Source organism: Drosophila mojavensis, unplaced genomic scaffold (genome assembly GCF_018153725.1).
Source record: "Drosophila mojavensis isolate 15081-1352.22 unplaced genomic scaffold, ASM1815372v1 contig_36, whole genome shotgun sequence".
Taxonomy (NCBI): domain Eukaryota; kingdom Metazoa; phylum Arthropoda; class Insecta; order Diptera; family Drosophilidae; genus Drosophila; species Drosophila mojavensis.
In genome coordinates this window covers 24,609,692-24,615,691 of record NW_025318858.1, presented here as the reverse complement: position 1 = coordinate 24,615,691, position 6,000 = coordinate 24,609,692, and positions in this window count along the sequence as shown.

The following is a 6,000-nucleotide window of genomic DNA, read 5'->3' as shown; positions in this document are numbered from 1 at the left end:
CAGCCCTGCGTAATATTGTTAAAATATTAACTAGGATTTGCCATTTAATCATGTATCCGAAATTTCAGCTTGATCCGACATACACTATACCTGTATACCCTGAGAGCAGGTTATAGTTTTTTGCTTTCATCGTGCAATTAGCCATTAGCCTGGCTTCATTGAGTAAGCCGGCAGCTCTCAAGCATTCAATCCGAATGGATTTTTATACAAATTGAATGAAATATAGCCAGCACTGGAGAAGTCAAGCAGCAAAGCTGATGAAGCCTATGGCAAACGAAAAGAAATGCAATTGAATTGCATACATTTGATGGGATGACAGTTGACGTGTGGACGTGGTTCATAAATTCGATTTATTAATAAGTTTGTCAGATCGATTGCGAGGCGTTTGTCAATTTGTCGCCTCAGCAAAAGAGACGATGCCAGACAATGCCACAAGTTGCAATCCCAATGGCAGCGGCAGTGTCGAATGCATTGCAAATAGAAATTGGCAAACACGCACCACAGCTGCACAGATGTAGCAAGTTGAGCAAGGATGTGCTGCATGTCCTTGCTGTTGTGTCCTGCCCGCCTGCCCGCCAGCCCGCCCTCGCACTGTGCTGTCCTTGTCATGTCGAGCGTCAGCTTAACATGCGATCAGCGACAGTGAACGACAGGCTGAAGTGGCATGCCTCTGCAATAGACCAGCAAGCCACCAGGCCACCACAGCACCACAGCACCACCACTCTGCACTCTGCAGTGTGCACTGTGAACTGTGAAGGCGTTGACAGACAGCAATTTGCAATTGCTGAAATAATTTCGCTTTAGATTATTTGTCGCCCACTCTTGATGCGTGTTAACTGCCAAATCAATCGTGCTGAAAAACGAATCCAGCAAAAACGCAATGCTCATCGCAGCCATTAAAAAGCAATTTAATTTACTCAAATTTAAGCTCACACACACACACACACACAAATGTATATGGATGTCAGCTATAAAGTATGCTGCACACATTTTGCGAGCAGCTTGCAAGGCATCAACATTTTTGCAGCTAGATAAATTTCAATTATTAAAATCGAATTTGCATGGCACGCTGTGGGCGGCAATAATGACTGGGGCGTGGCATTAGTGGACATGCTAGAGTGGATGGCGTGTCGCGCCGTGACACGCACACATATCGTTAGCTCCACACTTAAAGTCTATCAAATGCTATATAGCATGATTGGATAAATCTAAGTTAATATTTAACAATAAGCCCACAAAGGGGTAACTGGAGAACCTGGTATGGCTTTAATAAACATTATTAAAATATATATAAATATTTGAAATTGTTGCAGTTACTATGAAATATATTAATAAGATTGGTATAAATTCAATTGAAATGAGGGAAGCCAGGATAAGTCAATGACAGGAAAAAGTTAATCTATAATGAGGGAGAGAGAGAGAGAGGGAGAGAGAGAGCGCGCGTGAGAGAGACAGGGAAAAACGAATGCGAGTGTGATAGAGAGAGAGGGAGAGATAGATAAGGTGGTAAGAAAGTAAATTCCATAGGCATGTCAGAAGAATTTGGTTATGATCTCTCTGTTAGTGGTGCAAAAACTTAAATATGTAATAAAAAATATATATTTTAAGCTAAAATTGTTTCAATTCGAATAACAGCTTAGACTTTTTTCATGAGCTTAAGAGAGAATAATTATCATTTATAAGGAATAACAATTTAAAGGTAAACAAAATAAATCAAGCAATATAAATCAAAGCAACTTGCAACACTAATTCACACTTGCTTGCAACGTGTTTATCACAAACACAGACACACACACACGTTCTCATTTGTATGTTCCAAGAAAAAAGCAATTAAAGCGAACATTTTTGTTTATTACCAAATGCATAAATTATCAGATTTGTCGCACTCTCCATCTCTCTCTACCTCACTCTTTGTCTCTGTCTCTTGGGCGTGGTCAGCTGTGTATTCGATATGTTTTCCAATTAATTTGCATGTCGTTGCAGTGTTGAATAACGTGCTTATGTGCAGCTGTCAAATCTCTTAGGCAACAACAACAAAAGCAACAACAACTACAAAAGTGTTTACAAAACTAAATAAACATTATTTCCCATACGCTCCATTTATCCGTTCTATGCAATAAATTTGTAAAATTGCGAATTTTCTGCTTCAATAAATTGTCAAATCTGCAAATCAACAATAACTTAATCTATGGGACCTTCACACAGCACAGCATCGTTGTAGGTGTAGGTGCGAGTGTGTATGTGTATGTGTGTGTGTGTGTGTGTGTGTAGACCCCGACTGCATGCAATACATATACTAAATGTGCTGTTAACGGCTCATAAAATTGCACTTTAAAACGCGATTCGCAGTCGCGAGTCGAACGCAGCAAAGGACAAAACAAAAACAGGAAGTGTCAACGACAACGTTGGCTAGAATTGCCAACAACAACAACAGCAACAACAACAGCAACACTGAGGCAGCAACCGAGCAGCAACGGCAGACCCAATAATTTGGCCTGGGTGACTCAAGCAGTTGTGAATACATAAAATCTTATAAAAAAAAAACTTTATTGATTAAATTGAATGAAAATTTCTTTTCTGTCCCTTAACAAAGTGTAAAGTAATAAATTGTTCGAAAAAAAAAATTAATAATAATGTAAATTTCGTTAATAATTTCAAATAAAACAGCGGGATTCAAGCACATTTAAACAGAACAGAAAGTGAACAGAAAAGAATTTAAAATTAAGAGTATACCAAATTTGAAAAAATAAATAAAAATATAAATATAAAAATATAAATATATTCTTTAAAAAATTATAATAGCAGTTTGAACTCGTACTGCGTATAGTACACACGAGTATGCATGCCAAATTGCAGCTCTCTAGCTCTTATAGCTTCTGAGATCGACACATTCATACGGACGCATAGACGGACAGGGCTATATCGATTCAACTCGTCGTGCTGATCAAGAATATATATATTTTTTAGGTTCTGCGATGATTCCTTCTGCCCGTTACATACTTTTTCACAAAACCAGTATACCCTGATTTTCCATTTTCAATGGGTTCAGGGTATAATAAAAGCAAGTAAAGATATATTAAACTTTTTTTTTTTTAGATCTTAAGAGGCATAAAATTGATCTATGAAATTTGGTTTCTCTGCAGATCTGTAGTTGGAAGATGTGCTTCGAAGATATTTTTTCCAACTCTCGAAGCCACCCTCGCACTCGTTTACAACAACAAAGAGCGAGCGAATCGCATTGTCATTGCATTTGTGTCTGCAGCATGGGCACATAAATTTGAAATTGGCGCTGCAGCTAAAAGCAATGCAAAGTTTATTTCCAAATGAAATAAATGAAAATAATCAAAGAAGTCAAAGCTAAAACGATTGTGGTATATAGAAAATAAATGCAGATTTAGTTAAATAAAATTCAAAGGAAAGCAACTTTATATAGATATAGACAATGCCAACTTGACTTTTTTTTTGAAAATCTTAATTTAATTTCTACTACTAATAATATAAAAATAAAAAATAAATAAAAATAAATAAAATAAAAAATAAAAATAAAAATTTAAAAAATTCTACTACTAATACTCCGAATTGAAGTATATACATATATATATATAAATTATATAAATCATTTGGTCTGCTATTTATTTATTTATTATTTGTTATTTGTATTATTCCCTTAAAATTTATTTTAAACGTTTGGTTTAATTTAATTTAATTTTCTTTTATTTTAGGGGCTTGTTAATTTCCATTTACGCCCTCTTCTCTCTCTCTCTCTCTCTCTCTCTCTCTCTCACTCTCTCCATTTAAAATGTTCTCTCTCGTCGCCTCACACACACCCCTGCGAATAAGTGACCGATAAAAATGATAATAAAAAGCGTTGCATATGCACGGGCGCTGCGAATAATTTTTTGTTTTTTTGTCTTCCCTATTTGAGTGCAATTTCGCTGCGTTTGTGTTGCATAAATATGAATGCATGCACATATATGTATATGTGTATATTTTTTAATATGCTCGCAAATGACAAAATGAAATAAAAGATAAATACTCGATACGAACGCAAAAATCACACACAAAATACACACGCATACACTGAGAGAAAAACAACAACAATGCGCATTTTAAAAACAAATATAAATAATGCATAAATACGATGACGAACAGCGAAGCGAGTCATAAGACACGACCCATTTAAGTTAAATGCTCGCACGGGACCAGTCGTTGTTGCTGCGCCTGATATACCCTATACTTTGAGAGTAGCGGGAAGTATGGAATAAACAGATACTGTGACTGGGCGTGCCATGCAAGAAAAGAACAAACATGAATATTTGGGTAAAATTTAACTCGAATTAAAATTTATGCATGAAAATAATACAATACAAAAAACAAATTTAATTTTTATTATTATTATTATGTTTTTTTTTTTTTTTTTCAACTTCAAACGCCTATAGAACATATACTATTAATGTTACGAATATTATTGTTACTCACTGTGTAAATATATTATCTCCTGGCATATATTAGGATATAGTTTTCATATTCTTTATCAATTAATTTTTTGTAATAAAAATTCATAAAATTTCTGCTTTCAATTCTATTTTTTTTTCATGTTCAGACTGTAGTCTGAATAAAATGTTTTTAAATTGAAGAATTCAAAAGAATTGAGCTTTGCAGGGTAACAGCCAGTCGAGACGCTTTGATTCGTTTTTAGGCTTTTGCGCGTTGTTATGAAATATTCATGCCAGATATTTACATGAGAGGCATTAATTTTGCAATTTCATTGGCGCTTGTTATTATTATTATCATTTTTTATGCACACTTCACCTTCTTCTGCGTCTGTTTTTTGTTTTTTTTTTTTTCATAGGCGTAGCGCATAGCGCTAAACGGCGCAAAATTGATATATGACACTCCTTTGCCTAAAGCCCATAAATATGCAACAAATGACATGGAATTTCATATGGCAGTTGGGAAACATTTTACGAATACATATATCAAATATTGTATATAGAGCTGGGGAGAGCGAGACATATATTTTTATATATCCTTATCTAAATCTATATCTATATTATTTTTATATATAGATAATCTTGATATTAAGTTTCAGTTATAACGGAAAATTTTTAATGATCATAATTTTGTTCTCTTAATATTTAGAAATATATATATAGAATATAGAAAAGTTGATTACACTAGACATCTGCGCCATTTAGCTATCTATATAGATATTCATATTGTAATTGCAGTGTTTTCGCGCATCTATAATGAAATAATGCCGCAAAATAAATGAGAATCAATATTTTGTTGGCATTGTTAAGCCCCGATTCACATTTTGCATGCACAAATAAATTAGTCAAATATTGTTATGATTTACGCTGATTTGTAGCCAGCATCCATACACCAAAATTGATATATATTTATAATATAGGTATACACAATGGATAAAGTAAAATAAATCAAATTTGGGTTGTTTTCCACTTTGAACCATTTCGGGGCTTTTGCTTGAACAATTGAAATTAGTTGAAAATATTCGAATAATAATTAGTGACGCGGCCCGTACACATCTTGATTATGTATAACTATGAGGATATCCTTTTGATATCCTTTTTATAAGCTAAATCAATTAGGGGCTTGGGCAAATCGAGCTCAGCTCGTTGATGGATATTTTATGAATACATGTGACATTACTGACCAGCCGCATTCTGACCCGAACACCTGTCGGGATGGAGGGGGCGCTATTATAGGCTGCCATTTTTACTGCTGCTTTGTTTCCGCTTCCGCTGTGCAACGCATGACGCAATATGAGTGCACAAAGCGATGCGTTTTACTTGTTGTTGTTGTTATAATTGCTGTTTTTATAATATCTCAATTGAATTGGCATGACAATTTCAATCAATACACAGCACGAAATTATACAGAGTTATTAATTTTTGACAGCACTCGTTAATCCCACAACAAAGATGTGAATTTTCATATGAAATAACCGAAATATGCCGCAACACCGCAAAGAGCAAA